We start from the raw sequence: 20,950 nt of genomic DNA on the forward strand, positions 1-20,950 counted from the left end.
TGGAAAAGCAGACAAGAGCCAGATGGTCACGACTTCTGACTGCCAAGATAAGGAGTTTGGATTTTAAGGAGATTATTAAGAACCAACTCTTTGAGTTCACAGAGAGATTTTTTTTTTTTAAATGAGAGAAGAAAGGTCATTGATTTGCAAGAGAAACGTAAGTTATTATGTAAAAGGTCCTAAAAGCTTTATAGGTACCAAATATTCTGGAAGTGCTAAGAAAAAAAATTCAAGATCCCAAAGGTACTTATTTTGCATTAAAAAGGAAAAAAAAAAAACTTAAATACATACAACAAAGGGGAAGAGGGAAGTGGATAAGGAAGAGAAGGAACAGCAAAGTGTATATTGGGTATACAAAAGAAAAAGCAAAACAGTCCTTATTTTCAAGTGGCTCATATTATAGTAAAGATATCACATATAAAAAGTTTAAAGCTTCAAATCAGATGCAAAGTCCCAGAGTTATCTAGAGTGCAACTTTAAAGAAGGGTTTTTTAAAATTATATTTTTATTAATAAAAACAAATCCACTTCTGATGCTGAAACATTTGAACAGTGTAAAAAGCTGTGTCAGTAGAACCTTCCTCATCCTCAACAATTTCTAGAAATCCTCATCTTGCAAACTCATTACCCTTGTGGAAGAGAACACAAAGCCAATACTGGAATGTAGAGATTGGAGGACAGCTGTTTCTGGCTGTGCCCAAACTCCTTCCTCCCCAATTTTCTGACCAAACAATGGAGAAAACCAAGTGGTTGACCTATTTATTGAAGGTTCCACAAATATTGGGAGCACCAATAAGAATTTAGACACCCTGAATCTTTCAGTTATTTATAACCATTCTAACACAGCATGTATCATATTTTTTCTCCCTAATTCAGCTAATTTTTCTCCAAGTTACCTAAATTACAACCAAGAAAATCTATAGAGAATACATAACTAGTTACATCGGACCCTGTATTTATTTGTACAGAGGTCAGTGAACCAATATAGTAGAAAGTGACAGGGTGTGACAAATGGATTCCCATGAGAACAGCAGCTCAGGAGACAGAAAATGCTCTGAGAATAACAAAGGGGAAAAAAAAGAAAGGATGTCCACTAGATATTCATTAGTGGAATGGGAAACCACCTATTCCCAAACATCAGGAACAAGTAAGGAATAGCAGGAAAGAGAGCCATGAACTCATCAGCATCTATTTGTCTGCTCCCATATTTTTACAGGTATCACAGATTAGACTTGTCTATTTATGGGAACCCAGCAAAATCTGCTTCCTGTCTTTCCTTTTGATGGCTTCCATTATTTGTGACTTGTTCCATTGATTCCCCACTAGGATCCCATAACATCATATTACCCTAAGGATTGGATCAAAGGACAATAAAAACTCTGAGGGGAACCCTGAGTATACCTTCAAGGTTTGACCATGAGGCTAATTTGGCAATCTCAGGCAGGAACTTCCCAGTTTAGGAATGACCAAGGTCTCTTCCTATACCACCACTGCCCCCACACATACACACACACACTTTAGCATAAAAATTGTGACTGATACGATATCAGTTTTAATTCTTTACAACCCAACTTCTAACCCCATTACTGAACTGAAACTTCTCTCCTCAAAGTTACCAATGATCTCTTAATCATCCATTGTAATGGCTCTTCCACTCTCTCTCTCTCTCTCTCTCTCACACACACACACACACTCTCACTCTCTCTCTCCTCTCTCTCTCTCTCTCTCTCTCTCTCTCTCTCTCTCTCTCTCTCTTTTTTTGGTTGAGGCAATTGGGGTTAAGTGACTTGCCCAGGATCACACAGCTAGGAAGTATTAAGTATTTAAAGCCAAATTAGAACTCAGTTCCTTATTTTAGGGCTGGTGCTCTATCCACTGCGCCATCTAGCTGCCCTATAATGGCCCTTTCTCAATCTTTATTGTTCTTGATCTCTGCAGCCTTTGAGACTAACTCACTTTTTTCTCACAGACTTTCATGATCATTCTCTCCTGGTTCTCCTCTACTTGTGCTATATTCTCATTAGGGTCACACCCATCCACCCATCTTCCTTGTGTATCCCACCAGGTTCTGTTCTGAACCACCTCTTCTCCTTCTATATTATTTCGCTTTGGATATCTCATCAGCTATTGTGATTTCAATTATCACCTCTAATGATGATTCTCAGATCTATTTATCCAGCCCCAACTTCTCTGCTGACCTCAAGTCTCCCATCTCCATCTATTTAACGGAGATTTCAAACTGGATGTTTCACCAAGCTTAAGACATCTTAAACTTTATATATGGACTATTTATTTTCCCCTAAACCCAAAAGGTTCCCCCTTTCCAAACTTCCTTATTATAGTCAAGGGTACCATCATCCTCCCAGTCCCTTAGGTTTACAATTTCAGAGTTATTCTCAACTCCTTCATTCTTTTACCTTCCACATCCAAACTCTTGCTAAATTCTCTTAATTTCACATTTTTAACATCTCTTGACATTCCCCTTCTCTCCTTTGATATTCCCAAGGATCCTGGTGTAGGCCCTCAACTTCTCACACTTGAATTATTCAATAATTCAATGTCTGACTAATATATACCCTCATTCCAGTCTACTACCCATTCAATCTAAAGTCCAAATCCAATTACGCCAGCACCATACTCAATCATTTCTAGGAAGAAATGTAAAATTTTTTGCTTAGTATTCAAATAACTTTGTAATTTATACCCACCCCATAACTTTCAAGTCTTATGTTTCCTTATCCCCACATATTTTTCAACCCAGTGACTGGCTTCCTTGCTCTTCCTCAAACCACACACTCTTTTAGATCTGCCTATTTTCACTGCTCTCTGTCTTTTATTCCAAGATGCTCTCCCTCTTCATCTCTGCCTCCTAGTCTCCTTGGTTTCGTTCAAGAGCCAGTTTAAAAAAGACTTCTGAAAGAAGTTTTTCTGAATTCCTCTTAATCTTAATAATTTTCATCTGTTGATTATTTTCTATTTGTTCAATATGTAACTTGTTTGTAGACAATTATTCACATTCTTTCTCCTCCATTAGATTGTGAGCACTTCAATGGTTATGATTATTTTTTTGCCTTTCCTTGTAACCACAACACATTACCCAAGTGCTAGGCACATAAATGCTTCCTGACTATGCTAAGCCCAAATTTTGGGCCAACTCCAGCCTACTGGTGCTCCTTCTAAGGAGTGGCTAGAAAGAAAAGCATCCCATTTGATTAAAAAATGGGTTTAACAGAGGAATCCAGAAAGAGAGATTTTTAGCCAAGCAAAGGAATATAGATAATACTTAGTAGGCACCTGGAAGTCATTGAACGTTAATCAGAAAAATGATCTAATCATAATATTGCAATAGGAAGTTGAATTTGAGTTCCTTGAAATGAAAATAGAAAAGCATTAGTCTATTTTAATAGAAGATTATAGCAATAGTTAAAATGAAAAGTAATGAAATACTACAAATTATAGACTTTCAAATATTTCTATGCTTTTTAAAAAATTGTATATTCAAAATATGTAGTTTGATGCAGAGCATGTCATAAAACCTAGAAGTGTTTGTGTGATCAATTCAGCTTCAAAGTTTAAACTCTACCAGCTTTAAACTTTAGAAACATTTCTCATTAATTCTAAAAAACGTATGACTTTTTAAAAAGATATAATACTTAAAAACTAAAATTTTCCTCAGAGAAACATGAAAACTGCTATAATTATTTTGAATTTTATTGTTTTGTGTAACATCTTTCCAATTCAATTATTTTACAGGATTTTTTCTGTTCAACATAAATTGAGTGCTATGAACTTTAATAAATGGCTATTCTTTTCTTTAGAAATAAGAAATATCTCATCAAAACATTAAAGGGATGATTAAGGTGGTCATCCTTAAAACAGCATAATCAAATAGAAGGTATGAAAAGTGAAATCCTTACTATTAATATCAGAATCTGATATTTCTCCTTCATCAGATTTACAAATTAATCAAAATTACAAGAAAATTTTTTATTAAAAAGCAATTTAGACATAAATGTTCCACTTCCTGAAATTCATTTTAAATACTTCTGTAAGTCCTCTAGAATAACCAATGTGATTCAACTTACAATGTGTCTTGAGACTTTAGTGAAGGTATCATTCCATTAAAGAAGAAAAACAAAAACTATAAAATTATTTTAAATGAATAACAAAGTAATAATATTTGGGACATATTCTTTTTTAAGCATTATATTCATAATTATGCCACTTTTACCAAATCCCAACACATGTGAACACCACAAACTGAAAGAAAGCAGGAAACAAATTTAAACATATTCAAAAATATTTCTCATAGGAAAATCCATTATTATGTAGAAAGCCAAAAAAGTTCTGGAAAAATAATTCAATTTAAGTAAATATAGCACTATTAAATAAGTTTACATTCCAAATACCACAATAAATATAGCACTATTAAATAAGTTTACATTCCAAATACCACAATCCCTGAGAACAAATGGTACTGCCACCCAAAAAAAAAATAAAATTTGTATAATATTTGCATGCTTAGTAAAGTTGACTTAAAGTTTTTTTCCTAAAGTAACATTTATGTGTGTCTAAGTATTTCTTTGTTATGTTCTATGTCTACATATATGTAAGTACACATACATTCACACGTATTCTCAATTCCTAACAGAGTTTCAGAATTTTAATACAAATTAGATTCTCAAAATTGTTATTTGCTCTGAGTATTTTTTATTTTTCTGGTGTTTGTGACCTTTTTTGTCATGGATCCCTTCTCAGAATAATGTTGTGAACACCAAAAATACAAAAGCAAGAAATCCCACTAAAATAAAAATGTAATTTTCCCCATCTATGTTTACAGGAGGACTGAATCTAGGTCTGGAACTCTTTTGTTTTAGATGTATAAATTCCAATAATATATAGAAATGTGACAATATCAAATGCATGATATAAAATGTCAAAAAATAACTCAAAATAAATGGGTAAACTTTTTCAATCTAAATTCTTCACACTCCTCATTTCCTTCTCCTCTACCCCAGCAATTTCAAGAAAAGGCTGATGAAACTCAAAAGACAGTCAATTAGGAGACACTGATGAGGAAAACGATCAAGAAAATAAATGGTGAAAGGGTAAAGTATCAAGACTGGAATCAGAACACTAACTGTATAACCCTGAGAAGTCACAATGTCTGCCTCAGTTTCTTCAATTTTAAAACAGGGACGATAATAGTATCTATTTCACAAGGTTGTTGTGAGGATCAAATGAGATAATATTTGTCAAAAAGCAATTAGCACAGTGCCTGGGCACACTGGAGACACTATATAATGCTTATTCCCTTAATCTATTAATAATTAATAAACCAAAAATAAAAATCATATTTCTACACAATTTATATTCTTTGAGAACATTTGTTGTCATTGATGCATAAATCAGTTGCTTCAGAATTTTACCCTTATGTGCAACTATCTTGTTCTGCTCTGCTTTAAAAATATCTGAAAGATTTCATGATAAAACTAAAAATTACATTTCTATAAAAAATACAAGATATCAAACTGTTTCCTTAATTGCAAAGAAAACCTATGAAAAGAAATTCGTACTTGCAATTATTTAAGACGACTTAAACAAGTTGTTTACCTTTAAGAATGTAAATTCATAAATTTAATATTTTCATTTAATAACATCAACTTTTTGAACAAGTATTACTTAGCTTATTTAGTTCTCTGCAGAAATTAACTTTAAAGTTAACACATTAATTCAATGATAAATATATATATTAAAAATCTAAACACTTTTTATTAAGTTCCATACCTTGGAATGTCTACTTCAATGTTTTTACAATAACCAACATAAGCTGGGATTTCACTACATAATTGTAAAAAATTAATTGTAAGAAGAATGTCTATTATATAATAGGCATACAAAAGATACAAAAATAATATATAAAAGAAGGATTCACATCTTAAATTAAAACCCATAAGTACTTTTCCCTTTCATTAACATTAAACTTTTCAAAAACCATTTGAATACAAAAGTTTATTAATTCTTATGTTAGACACAAATCATCTCTAAAATTAATAGACAACAATTATACTTTTTACAAAATACTCATTAATTTGGATACCTTAATTTCAAGATTTCTCAGATAGTCCTACTCAAGAATTTCTTGCTAATACTACAGATCTTGATGTATTATTACGCCTAAAAAGAACTTACATTAAAAAAAAAAAAAAATCAACCTCCCTGACTCAAAAGCACTAATTTATTTACTATACATTACTAATGTATAAGGATTAAGACTTTGATATAGGTCTTAAATTCACTTTGATGTCAAGAAGTAAGATAGTATTATGGAAGTCTTTTTGCTTATTCTTAAAGAACATATATTTTTAATATCTTTGAGAGAGCAGAATGTCACTGTCAGATTCATGCTTCACCATAGTGAAATTAGACAGTTTATAAATATTTTTATATTTATCTTCAACTACTTGAGTCCCTATTACACACTGGACATCTGCAATATAAAAGCCAAAATTAATGTTTTAAGACTAAATTTTATTTAAAAGGCATTTTTTAGCACAATATGCTATTTGGTAGTTTTATGACTATAGAACTGCACAAAAATCACTGCTCAACAATTAAAGATTTTACTCTTATTTCAAAGAATTATTTAAGAAGATAACAAATAGTAAAAAGAAATAAAAAACAAAAGAACAATAAAAAACAAATAATAAAAAGAAAAAAAATTAACATTGGGATCAAAGAGTTCACTCTATTTTATTAGCTTACTATTTAATAACATGAAAAAAAAAAAAAAAAAGAAAACCACTACTTAAGTGGTTGGTAATTTTAATTTTAAAATCCATCTTAGATATGAAAATCAAATAAAAAAATTAAATACTCAATATGTTCAGTGTTCTAGTCATTTCATTTAAGAAACATATAAGAGAGGGGAAAAAACAATTATGCTTTCACTGCTCATTTTGTAAATTTTGGCTAGGGAAGAGAAAACTAAGCTGCTTTGAGATTTTGTATCCTATTTTGACATTAAGGTAATGTTTCTCTTAACATGTCTCTTCCAAAAATTGAATGTGCCATTCCTACTGCAAAATGTAATGATAAAAATGATTTGCTGGATTTTATCAAGTAGTTTTTCATTGTTCCTTAAATAAAAATTCAGTTTGACCAACAGGTGGCAATGTATCCCCATTTATAAAGATTACGAGTATTCTATATAAGATTCTAACACTGTGAAATGATTTTCAAATTATTTGAATATTCCTTCTCATACACCCAAACTAGAAAATGTTTTCATAATATATTTAAAGTTGCTTTTAAACTAATTAAGAACAATTATTTCAACTAATTTTTAAGTAGCATTTTGGTAATGGCATAGATTTATAATAATTTAGAGTCAGTAATGCTGAACCTATCCTTAAAATACTGTTGAAAAATATTAAAATTAGGGGTAAGAAATTAAGTTATTTTGAATTTCACTTTAACAAAAATGCTAATGTCAATAATGATTTGTAGGATAATCTTTTGTACATATAAGCATATATAAGAGTACTATGTTGAATAGGATTTAATAGCTTATTTCACAACTCAAGAGAATGGTTTCTACATAAGGATATAAATCAGATGACATTTCAGCTCTTGTCCTGGAAGACAGTTTGAATAAACTAAACATTCATGATGTCTGCAAAGTTCAAACTGGCATGATCTTTAGAATCTCTAGACTTCTAGAAAGTCATATAGCTATCTATTTGTGAAAGTTAGTTTAAGAACCAATTTTGTAACTAAAATATAAACATAAAAGTTCAGAAGTATCAAATATTTAACTACATATTTTAATTTTGACAAGACTATTCTTCTTTATGAATTATAAACATTTAACTCCTGCATTTATACACTAATAATGTTTTCATTCAACTTATGAGACAGACAATACAGAATATTCTTTTAAATTAAGCTCATGGATAAATACAGTTTTAAAAAATCTGCAAATTAAAGAATTTGAAGGTATAGGCTACACCACAAGTTATTTATTTCATTCAAAATAGATAAGGAAAAAATAAAGTAGCTTTTGTTCTTTTTCACAACAGAAAAATGTCAATTCATTTTGAAAAGTAAATAAATGTTTAGGAAAATCACTGTTCTGTGTTAGAAAAACTAATAGTATAAAAGGTTATTTATTTCCAGTTCATTATTCAAAGAAAGAAAAAGATCAATACAGCAAAGGAGAAAGAACACTAAAATTAGAATCCAAATAACAAAGATACTTTGACAGATTCTTTTTAATAACAACAACTGCAAGCTCTCAAGTTCTTCTTTTCAACATAGAAAGACCACCAATCATTGCTAGCTAGTAATGAATGAGAAATCAAAGCATTACAGAATTAAAGTTTGTGGGGAAATTTTACCAAAAGCACATATAAAATAGAAATGTCATATAGAGAACGAACACTGATTCCTTAATTAAGCCTTTGCCAATTTGGTAAAGTCTAACGATATCTCAGAATAATGTTTTTAAATGCATAAAATAAAATACCTAAGATTACAAAGGGAATCAATTATATAGAATAAAAATAGTTATCAGAATTCCTTAAAAACCAGTTTATGGCCACCAGATTACGCTACTATAGAATCCATTCATAAAATGGTCAGTCTACATTGTTGCTCTATCACTTTCAAACAAATATCTAAATGTAATTAAAACTAAATTATTGTTCTAATTACATGAGATAGGTTTAAATTAAAATCTATACTAAGAAAGATATGGGGAAAGGCACAAATAAACTAATTAAAAGAGCATAGAAGTACCTAATCCCCAGGAAATGGACTACACCTTTCAAATACTACTGCCCTCAAAAATAATGTACTGGGTAAAAGAAATAAAATAATCTTACACTTTTATTTTCCTTTATTTCTCCTACTACCTATTTGACTCTTTTTTTTTTTTTTTTTAAACTTGACTCAGAGATGCACTTAACCTTTTAGGGGATTATAAAACAGTTGAAATTTTTAAAAAATGTTTTTTTCTTGCTCTACATAGCAGGAATATTACCAAGCTAAGGAAAAAAAAATGGTTACTTTAAAAAAAATTGTATCCAATTTTTAAGTGCACAATTGAATTTGCTTTTATATATTTTGGGGCTACTAACAAGTAAAATTAAGAAAACAAAACAGTAAATTGTTTGACTTATAACTATTATATCAAATTTCTTTTGTTACATTACTTATGAAATGCTTTCTCCCACAAACTCAAGCAACTTGAGTTATACAGTAATACTATGAAAGATAGAGTGCTTCATTACAAATGTCTCAAAAAAAATTTACACAAAAAAAATTTATTTGCTAATTAATTTCTCTTCATGTCTCCTACTAAATTTTAATAACAAGCTTTTAAAAAGCATACTCTTATTTCATAAAGGCTACTAAAAGATTGGAATATCTTCACAAAAGTGAAAAAATAAATATGGAATCCTTTCATAATGTAATAATAATAAAATGTATCAAAACAGATAAAGTTATCTACGTACAATGACTTCTGAAAAAGTATTTGCTAAAAGAATGTGCAATGAATTCTTCCTAAAGAAAAAAACTGTCTTTTCTTCATTTAAAGGAAAAAAATTGTTCCTACTTTACTAATAATCTGTATATTCTTTTTGTATCTTTCCACATGGAAAGGAACTGGGGATAGGTGCTGGAGATGTGTTTAATACATACAAGACTTTATATATCTAAGGATAAGAGACATTGGGGAAAGGCCACTTAAAGAAAATCCACTTAAAATAGGGAGAAACATTTAAAAGTTAATAGACAAAGAAGGTTAATTGGGTTTTTATTCTGAAAAAGCTAAATAAATATATTTTATATGTTTAGTAAAATGTGGGCTATAATTACAATTGTGTTACTACTTAGAATGAATTTTGGAAAAAAGATCAGGGAAAAAAATCAATTATTGGACCAGATACTATCCTTCATTTTACATTTTACTTTCTTGCACAATCATAAAGGTCATTGTAAAATATTTGAGGATTTCATCAATTCTGTCCAAGAGCCCCTTAATCTTTTGAAATTCCAATCATTCACTTCTAGAGGATTTACTAACAATCAGTCAAAAACTTGACCTACAAAAATGCCAATGGAAAGAGTAGAAATAGTGAGGAAATGTTTTCAGGAAAGATTATTTATTTCAGCTTACTAATAAACATTTTCATGTTTTGATTGCTTTTGCTTCCCTAGGTGTAGTAATATAACATGGTGTAATGAGTAGAAACTATAAATTTTCAAAACAGTGACTAATCTTCACTGTAAAAGAAGATATACAACAATGAAATAACAGGACCAAACCAAAATTAAATCACAACTCTGTCTCAGGAACTGATATAGTGGGACACTTTGATAACAAAGGATCCTATGTATTTTGAATGAGTCAATAAAATCCATGATTTTTTTTTCCATAAATTATTTATAATTTAGAAATTACTTCATTTTTACATCTGATAGCTTTAAACAGCAGTGGCTCCTGATACTTATAATTAAGCACCTCCTACATCTTCTAAGTTCCATCAAGAAATCTATGAAACAAACAATGAAATTCACTGAATATATTTATTATTTAGAAAACTGCAGTACCTTCAGTCTTCTCTGGAAAAACAACTTTTTTTTTTCCCCAGTAGAAATAATTATCCTTAATTATTGTCTATCAGGTTGGAGTTTTCCTTTATACAAATTAAAAGGGAGATTCATTCATACACATGTGTATATGTGTATTTTTTCTTCTATAAATATTTAACTCTTTTAATTTTCACAAATAAATCTTATACAGAGAACTTTGGTTTTACATCATGTCACTATACCCTTGTTATTCCTGCATAAAAGTATTCCAGGAAACAAATTCTTATTCCAGGAGACAAAATAGTAGATAGTCCTGCTACATTGCATAATGATTCAATTTTTTCCCATACATTCGCAAACATAGCTTTACATTCATTTAATGTGGTAAATAAAAACATACAGGTTTTTAAGAATGGGCAGAAAAGTAAAATTCACATAATTTAACCAGCAAAACAAAATCTACATTTCAAAACTAGTGAAATGTTGGACTTACAGTGAGCAAACTTAATAGAAAAAAGACCAAACATAATAAAGATATATTAACTTCTAAATATTTCATATATTTTACTATAGGAAATTGCAATTATCATAATAAAGATCTGCACTTGGGAATGAAAAAAAATAAAAAAAACAAGGCCAAGTTGCCCTTTCATGGTGTGTTTGGCTGTCCCTGTTCACCGATTGGTATTTCTTCGATAAGAGATGGGTCCCTAGGTAAGTTATCCTCTTTGTAGGAGCTGATTGAAGCACTGCATGTGAAATTCAAGAGTCTTCAGGAAGAACTAAATAACGTAGACACAATAACTGGATAAAATGTCTGTCGAGAACCTGAAAAAAAGGGTAGATGTCATAGAAAAAAATCATTACATATTTCTCTCCAAATCTTCTGATATGATGGGTAAATGGACCTAACTTTCCAAATTAGTGTTCCTATAACTAAAAAGCCTAAGCAAAAAAAAAAAAAAAAAAAAAAAAAAAAAAAAAAGTTCAATAATGAAATCTTAATTTTAAAAGAAAATTCTGAATATGTTTAGTCTATTTTTGGGGGGGAAAGAAGTCAGATGTTTAATTTCAAATCTCAAAATTTCAGGATAATGTGCTATAACTATAAACACTATAAAGCTTATTTGATTATCATCCTTTACATATCTGACTCAAAGATGCTAAAAAAAGTAACAAACAAAAAGATGGAAAAAAAGCATTCATTCAGACAATGGGCACAAAAAGCAGATGTTCTACTTTTAAAATAAAATATAGAAGGGAAAAAAACATTCAATTATGATTCAACTACAATAAAGAACAAAAAAAAAAAAGAGACTTTAATTATATATATAGGCACATAAAAATCCAAAGGTAGATTTTTAAAAATATGTTATATTTTATTTAGATTGAATGAGCTATTGTGGTATTTCGTTAGTAATTAAAATTTATTTAAATGTAATATATATATTTTTACAAAGAACACTTATAGACATAGTCTCTTTTTTAATCAAATCCACATATTAAAGCAACAAGTTCTCTATAGAGATGATCTTTAATCATATGAATTGAAGTTCTTCCTCTACTTCAGTGAATCCACATAAAATGACCTGAAGGAGAACAGACATCTAAACTCCCTATTACCAAGAAGGACAGCTTAGAGAAAAGGCAATATTTATTGTAAAAGAAATACAATAACTATATTTCTGACAGTAATTTTTTTTATTATTTTGCTAGGAAGTTATCAAAGGAACTCCTGCATAGCTATCTTATCTTATCTCATCTTTGCTGAGAAGAAACAAAACATTATCTAAAATTAAAAACTGCTATTTTAAATGTAAGACAAATTTAAGCTTTAACACTGAATATAAGCAACATGTAAACTTCAAAATCAAATAGATTCATTAAGCTTCCTGGTTCTATGCCTTAATTTTCAAATATATCCATCTTTAATATATGTTTTCCCCTGAATATTTCCATGATTTCTTAAGTTAAAGAATTAAGAGTTATAGAACTAAGTTTGCTTAAGTTCTAACTGTCAACTATTTTTCCCTGCACTGAGTTCATTGCTCTGTTTTTCCTTGTACTAAAAGAGCAATGATGCAACATGGTATAGTAGAAAGAATTATGGATTTGAAATAAGGAGAAATAATCTAGACAAATCTGATTACTAGGTCTGTGACTTTGGGCAAGTCATAATCACTCCCAATTTTATTTACCTCATCTATAAGATGGGAATAATATTTCTAAGTGTTATTTTGAAGATCAAATGAGAGTGTATGTGTATTTGCTTTGCAAATATTAAGGCACTATAAAATTACCAATTATCATAGAAGGAAGAAATTATATTATCTTATAATAACAAGAAGAGCATCAAGCTGGGTCAGAATACCAAGTTAGTCTTTGCTTAATAGTATCCTCCAAGCCTCAGTTTCTTTTCTTCTAAATTGTGATTTCTTATAATTTATATAATTTATAATATAATCTGCTAAACATGATTTCTTATAGGACCTACTTCATAGGATTGCTATGAAGAAAACAATTGGTAAATGTCAAAGCTAAATAAATATGAACTATCATAAACAAAAAGTTGAATACTACTCAAAAAAGGTTTAAATACTTTGACATATGGAACCTCATAAAAATAGTAAAAGAATAAGATCATTGATTCTACAACTAGAAGGGATCTTAGGGGTCACCATGTTTTTAAATCCTTTCAGTTGATATAAAAAGCAAATTGAGATTCAAGTTGGTTAAGTGACCTGCCCAAGGTCATAGCAAACATCTTCTGACTTTAGGGCTAGTCATCTTTCCATATCATACTACTTCCCAAAGCATTGTGACCTCTATGTAAGCCACTGATATTATATGAATTTAAAAATAGTTTAAAATGAATAATATTTACCTAACTTTCAACTGTATCGTACATTTTACAAAACAGATGCTGTCAGAATATTTTTATATGTTAAAATTCAGATAATAAAACTATTAAAAAAAAAAAAAGATTCCTCTTTGGAATAAAAAATGAAAAAATATGTGGACATAGTCCTGAACAGTTGTGAATCTATCCATGTCCATAATGCCAATTTGCAAAGGCTATATTATAAGCAAGCCTTACAAAATATTTTTTTAAAAACTGTACTTATACAATCATTTGGTTATTTCTCATTCTCTAATGAGACATATACATTGATATAACAGCACAACTAATTTGTAAGAATACCTCCTAGTAGAACAGGCAATCCAACCATTTCTCAAGTCGTGATTGGTTAGTGACATTTCTGTGCTTCACATCATAAGTTTTTCTGAAAAACACGCCACAAATTTGGACCAATCAATCAATAAAACATTTGGTCAAAGCTAGTTCATCTGAAAATTGTAGATGTCAATCATAAAGGTTAGAATGAAGGTTCCCAAAACAGGCTTACCCAAAAGTTTTTACTAGTAATTATCTTATGTGAATGCAAAATTATGTCTAGGCAAAAGTCATTTCCATAAATCATAAATAAAATTAAGAGAATTTGTGAGCTGAAACAAGCTGAGATGGATTTCAAAACCTTCATCTTACAGATAAGCAAACTGAGGCCCAGAAAAACACGTAAGCTATTGTAACTTAAAAGTCAATTTTGTGAGAAAGTAAGAATATTCCACAACTTATTTATATCCTATCTCAAATATATAATGACAAAAAAGTTTAATTAATTCTTTTAAATAATTCAGCAATACATCCAAATTCAGAAATGGATAAGAATTTCAAGATTTGCCACAAATATAAAAATATTAATTAAAAACTTATGTCAAGCACTATGGATACACATATATTAAAAATCTAAAGTCCTGCTTTCAGAGAATTCAAATCCATGCAAGAGAAAAAACATGTGCATGTTAAGTATAAATAAAAATGTATACAAATAAATTGGGGGGAATGAGGAATACTGGCAGGTAAAGGAGTAATAATCAAAAAAGTCCTCATCTAGACAAAACTTGTGCTTAGATTTGAAGAAAGCCAGGGATTTCAAGAGGCATTGGTGAGGAGAGAACAAATTTTAGGCAGCTAAGATGCCTGTAAAAGGTAAGATGGATTATTATATCTTTGAGATCAACAAGTAGTAAATATTAGTCTAGCATGTACCTGACCACAAATCCCCCTTTTTAAGTTTCTTAATGACTGGTCATTATCCAGATTTTGACTGAAGATGACTAGTTACTATGTCCTAAGAAAAATCAAGTCTTCCCTCCTCTCATTGCTTCTAGCAACATCTCTGAAGAGTTATTTGGAACATAGCTTTCCAGTCCATTTCCAACTACCTGCTAAGCATCTATAAGAATATCCTAGATCCTAGAGTAAATAAGATAATATATAAAACACTGCTTTAGTGTTTTATAAATACTAGTGATCATTAAAGTTATTATTGTCATATCCTAAACTTTGACATCATATATATGAATCATGAATACTGAATGATTCAATAAATGTTGATTAGATTTTGTATTTGACCCTTCTCATTGACCTAACTAGCTCTACATCTGCTCTCTTTTTATCCTTATAATCAATACTCTCTATTCTGAAACTAACAGCTTAAAATAAAAGAACTTTAAAGCAAAATAGGGCCATATATGACTTTAGATGAAGAAATTAAGCCTTAAAACATTAAGGTTTACTTTAAATATAATTTCCCCATTAAAACAAAGATCACCTTATAGCAGAACCAGAATTAGAATCAGGTTTTCCTACATCTCAATCCAATGCTCATTCAATAAGAACAGTTCTTCAGCATCAAAAGTTGATACCTCTTCCCAAAAGGGGGGAAAATTCTGTAACATCCACCAATCTTAAAATTATTTATTACATTATATTAAAATAAAATAGTAACATGGCACAGTGTCAGGCACAACTGACCTAAGAGTTCTGAAGAAGTGATTCAGATCTTTCCTCATACACATGTTGACTGTGTAAATCAGGTAAATCACTTAACTTCTCAGTAACCTAGGCCAAATCTTTAAGATTATAAATTGTACAGCAAGTGAAGAAGTAACTATATTAGTAAAACATTTTTTTTCATATGAAGTTCTCCATATCAGAGGCAGCAAAACTCACTGCTCAACCTACAGAATTGTGTCCCAACCAAATGAAAATGTAATTGATAAACATTTAATAAATAAAAAAGAGAATGCAAGATAGAAAATGTTAATCTATGGTTTTTTTAAGTCAATATGTGGCCAGCAGGGATCTATTTCCATTTGAACTTGATGCCACTACTCTACATCAATTAAATCATAGGTGTGACTCATACTCCTTTTTACATCTACACACACACATACATACACTCTCTCTCTCTCTCTCTCTCTCTCTCTCTCTCTCTCTCTCTCTCTCTCTCTCTCTCTGTAATACAAGAAAAGGTAATATTAATAAGAATGAAATCTTCATTATCAAAAATATCTCCCATATATGCAAAGTGGTAAAGATACTTGTGATTTAAAATTTTAACTTATTAAGATAACTATCACCTGGGACATGAAAAACTTACTGTATAGAAATAGGTGTTATAATATCTTGTTTAAACTGGAATCTACCCATAGTATAATAGGCAGCAGGTAATGTTGTTCCCTTGTTAACTTTTATGATACTTATTAGTTGAGATTAAGAACTAGAGAAACAAAAATAAAAATGTGCTCAGCTTTGCTCAGCATTTGCATTGCAAAGGGAAATCCATTTTAAATTAGGAGAAACAAAATCTCAACTTGAGGCAATTAGTTCAGATAATTACTTAAAATTTGAAGAAATTTTAACTACAAAAACTAATATAAAGTATTACACTATAAATTTGATATCTGATGCAAATATTAAATGAAAACAGGATTTTTGTGCCTTTCAGCTACCCTTTGATGTTTCATCTAAGAATTATCCTGGAATAAAAAGCCCTAGAATTCAATCCAACAATACTGAGTTAAGTGCTAAAAATATGAAGATAAAATAAAATCTCTCAAGGAGCTTTGTTTTTCTGAGAAGAGACTATATTAAAGCAGCTAGTTGATATTATGTATAGAGTATTGGTCATAAAGCCAGGAAAATCTGAGTTCAAATATAGCTTTAGAAATCCCTCAGTTATGTGACTCTGGGCAAGTCATGTAACCTTTGTCTACCTTAACTGTAAAATGTGGGTGATAATAATATCTACATTATAGGGGTTTTGTATGCATCAAATGAGGTAATATTTCTAAAATGCTTCATATGAATGCATGACATATAGTAAGCACTTAATAAATGCTGACCTCTTCATCCCCATTTCTACCCTTCCTAACATATGCACAAGTAAATACACTGTGTTTATACAAAATAACTTCAAAGGACAGATCATGCCTTTGTAATTGTACAATGTCAGTATGGACTTCAATTTTTTCACATATAAAATGAGAGAAGGGTTTGAATTAATGATATCTAGAGTTGAGACTATGAGGGGCTTCCCTTTTCAACAAATGACAATAAAAAATAATAAATATAGGACTTTGCTCCTTTTCATAACATGAACCCAATAATAATTATTATATTATTATAATATACATTACATATTATAATAAAATAATATTATATTACTAATATTTTCTTCTATCTCTGTCAAATAAGCAGATCAAGATTTGTTCTCCAACATAGTCCAACATAACTGTTCAATTCTAAATGTGTTTATGTGCTGATAAATCTAAGTATACTTCTTCAAATTGCATCCATCTTCACAGACTTAAATAGACACTTGTATATTAAAAAATCCTTGTGTATTACAAATATATAAGTCCTCTCTAAAACAAGTTTTAGCTCTCAGTTATAAAAAGTTATACTACATATATTCTCATGTACTTACATGATTTTAAATATGTCATCTGAGACCAGGGAGCCTATTATTTGAAAACCAAAGTTATAATCTTTAATTAGATTATGGTTAATCGATTATAACTTTCCACATTTTACAAAGTTGGAGAAGGGTACTCAACATAATTGAGTTGGTTGAAAGACTGAAACAGAAAACTGGTTCTTTCATTTGTTAAAATACTGAAATAATAAAATAGAACAATGGATATCATCTACTAAATTACTAAATTAGTAGTGACAGTGAATGTTAAAATTATTGAAATCATTATTAATATTCTTGAGATTCTCTCCCTTAATTATTTATAAAATCTTTAGCCAATTCTTTCCAAAGTTAACAGGGAAGCTAATTTTTTTCCCCCCCAGACTGGATCATGTTAAATAACATGATATACTAAAAATATTAAAATGATTAATCATCATCATTTACAACTCCAAAACTACTATATACAATGTTTCTAATGTATATTAGAAAAAGCAGGGTGGGCAAGCCCTAATAAAATGCCATTATAACAGAATAACCATACAATTAAAAAGGAAACTATTGCATAAGTTTTGGGCTAATTATTCTTGAAGATCACAAGCCTATTTGGAAATCAAACACTTTTTTTTCACTCCTCAGTTAAATATTTAACCTAAAATAGAAAGGAAGGAAGGGATAAAAGGAGCAACAGAAGGAGATTAGCATAGCTTTCTGATGGAAATAATTAAGTTCCTTGAAGGCAGGAACTGTTGGACTGTTTTTGTATCCCTTTCAGTACTTTAACAAAGTGCTTAACACATAGTTTGCACTTAATAACCTGAACTGAGTTGCACTAATTTTTTAAAACAAGATTCTTGACTTTAATCAGTTGTCTTATCTTAAAAAAAATATTTCAATCGAATAGTAGGTGCATAGAAGGAACTATTCCGAATGATAAGGAAAATACATAATCTAATAATTTATCTCCCATAAAGGAACTAAAGATTCTAAGGCCATAAACTTTACAAAATTATGTTAATCCCAAACTGCAGAAATTTAATTTTTTTCTCTTAGTACATCTCTAAAGGAAAAAAAAAAGTCAAAATAAAATATTTTCTGGAAGAAGAAAAATGTTTTTAAAAATATTTAAGTCTTTACTTCTGAAACTGCCTTATAATAATGTACATGCAATCTAAATAAATATTATTAGACTGATATACACGTCCATACTGTTTTGTTTCAATTACAAAGTGTTCGAAAGATACGCTTTACTTTGTCCAGAATCAGATTGTCAGAATAAATTTTAAAATTTGCTTCCAATTTTATATTTTTTAAGAAAATATAAGGATGTATTTGTAAATTTCTTTAGTAGTAAATAAATATAATAAAATAAACAAAAAAGACAACATGCCATAATGGTGCACCAGAATAAGATGATCAACTCAGAATGATAAGATTAATCAACTTATTAACTACAATGCAAAATAAAATTCATTAAATAAAATTTCCTTGTAATTTCTAATCAAAATATAACAAAGACACTATACACATAAACTCAGTTTAAGTATAAGGACCCAAAAAAAAAAAAAGCAAACCAAACCAAAATTCCTCATTTTCAGGGAGAGGAGATGGAAATCTGAAAAGGATGAGTTTTTAAAATTTGTCAATTAAAAATTCAAAAATATTTATTAAATCATAAGAATTATCTACATTACTATTTCCTATTTTTTAAATGTTGAAATGCTAACTTTTAACTGTACATCATTATACAATTTTACATTTCTTGGCAGTAAAAAGCACAAGAAGCAGCAAATATGCTGCAAGAATTTTAATACATTATGTTATTAGATTTGCTTTTATATCACATGATAAACTACCCCAACTTGAAACAAAAGCCTAAATTAAACTCTTTAATATCTTATTTTCACTACTTAAGAAACTGAAAGGTAGTTTTTCATTCAAATTCCATCTAAATCTTATTCAGAACTGAAAACATTTCAGCAGAGCTTTATAGATTAATTCATTGTTAGTTTGTCCTTATAAATTTAATGTGATCTATTTCACATCTCAACAGCAATACATAATATACTTCAGTCATAAAAGAAATTCCCAATGTACATCCAAGAAAACCCAAAATGAAATTATCTTGAGAAATCCACATAATAGTACTTAAAACTATGCAAAGAACATAAGATGAAAGAGCTCCAACGCGCAGAATGAAATATCACAAATAACTTCATATAACAGTATGTTTAAAAGGACACAAAAGAAACATATAGTTACTAAATTCATAGGCATCTCAGGATTAGCTTCTTCATTTAGATATAATTTTGGTCCTAAATTCTTTCATTAACTAAACCTTTTTGGATAAGAACCAGTTAGGTCTCACTACTGATTAAATGCTTTAAAAAAAAAAAAAAAAAAAAAAGAGCAGCATTCTATTAAGATATCAAGTTATCACCATACAAAATTCAACCTTTTGTAAAAAATTTCCCTTGTGTCATATAATAAATTATGCCATTCTGGATATCCCCTGACCCTCTACACTGCTCAGGTGACGATAACTGACGCTGTAGCCAATGTGAAGTTATGTCAGATAGCCTTCAGAACAACTTATCAATGAAAAAGTATTTATGAAATATAAATAACATACCATTAAAAAACTGATTTATTAAAAAATAAAAAAATAGATTTACTAAAAGACAGACATGTTGCTTATACATTTCCTTTAAAAAAATATATATATATATATAGTCCCTAAATACAGTTTGAGTATTTTTTTTAACTGCCTTAACATCAATGGTACAATACTGTCTACAAGATTAAGATGCTTAAATTTACAGGAGAGTAATTGTTTTCTATGAAATATATATACTTATTACATAAAAAAGTTTAATATTTTTAAGGTCATTAACATTTTGGATGCCCTAGAAAGAATTTCAAGGGAGAAAAAACATTTACTTTGTTCACTGATAAACTTTAGAGAAATGAGAATAGGTCTACGAGATGTTTCTAATTAGGCAAATTATTCATTAAGTTATTAAAAATTCTCATCCTATGCTGATTTTTAAAATTGCAATCATTTTTTGAAATAGCAGTAAATGAAGTATTTATAAAATGTTACCAAAGGCTGCAAACCATAAATACTAAATATTAACATATTGTTTGCAATTTTAAAGAGTTCAAAATATTTTATTTAATGTTATATTTTAGTGATATAAACAAGAACATACTGTTTGAAAATAAAAAACTAATACATTAGAACAATAAATATTCTTAGCAATCACACATTTTTCAGTTTTATTCAACATATTTGCTTCTTTTACCCATTTTTATTATAATGGGTATCAAAGTGAACAAGATTCAAAAAAGATGTTTCCATTTCTTAAACATAGCTTAATTGAGGATATATTACAGTCCCATAGTATATTAAGCAGAAATATATATTTCAAGAATACCTTACTGGCTTTTCTTTAAATATATATTTAAACATAAGTTTTCTCCCTAGGAAAATGGTTGAAATTTTTCTTCTGAAGATCTAAAACTTCT

At 29.3% G+C, this 20,950-nt stretch overlaps 1 protein-coding gene and 1 long non-coding RNA gene across 2 annotated transcripts in view; both read right to left on the bottom strand.

Moving 5' to 3' along the window:
* Positions 1-20,950, bottom strand: part of FBXL17 (F-box and leucine rich repeat protein 17) — a 528,599-nt gene that overhangs the window by 425,849 nt on the left and 81,800 nt on the right. The window lies entirely within an intron of this gene.
* LOC141550854 (uncharacterized) lies at positions 1,720-20,525 on the bottom strand. Its single transcript, XR_012484690.1, has 2 exons — positions 13,801-20,525; positions 1,720-11,426 (listed from the first exon to the last, which is right to left on the bottom strand). It is a non-coding gene; the product is annotated as an uncharacterized LOC141550854 (long non-coding RNA).

The sequence above is a fragment of the Sminthopsis crassicaudata genome, chromosome 1 (genome assembly GCF_048593235.1).
Source record: "Sminthopsis crassicaudata isolate SCR6 chromosome 1, ASM4859323v1, whole genome shotgun sequence".
Classification (NCBI taxonomy): domain Eukaryota; kingdom Metazoa; phylum Chordata; class Mammalia; order Dasyuromorphia; family Dasyuridae; genus Sminthopsis; species Sminthopsis crassicaudata.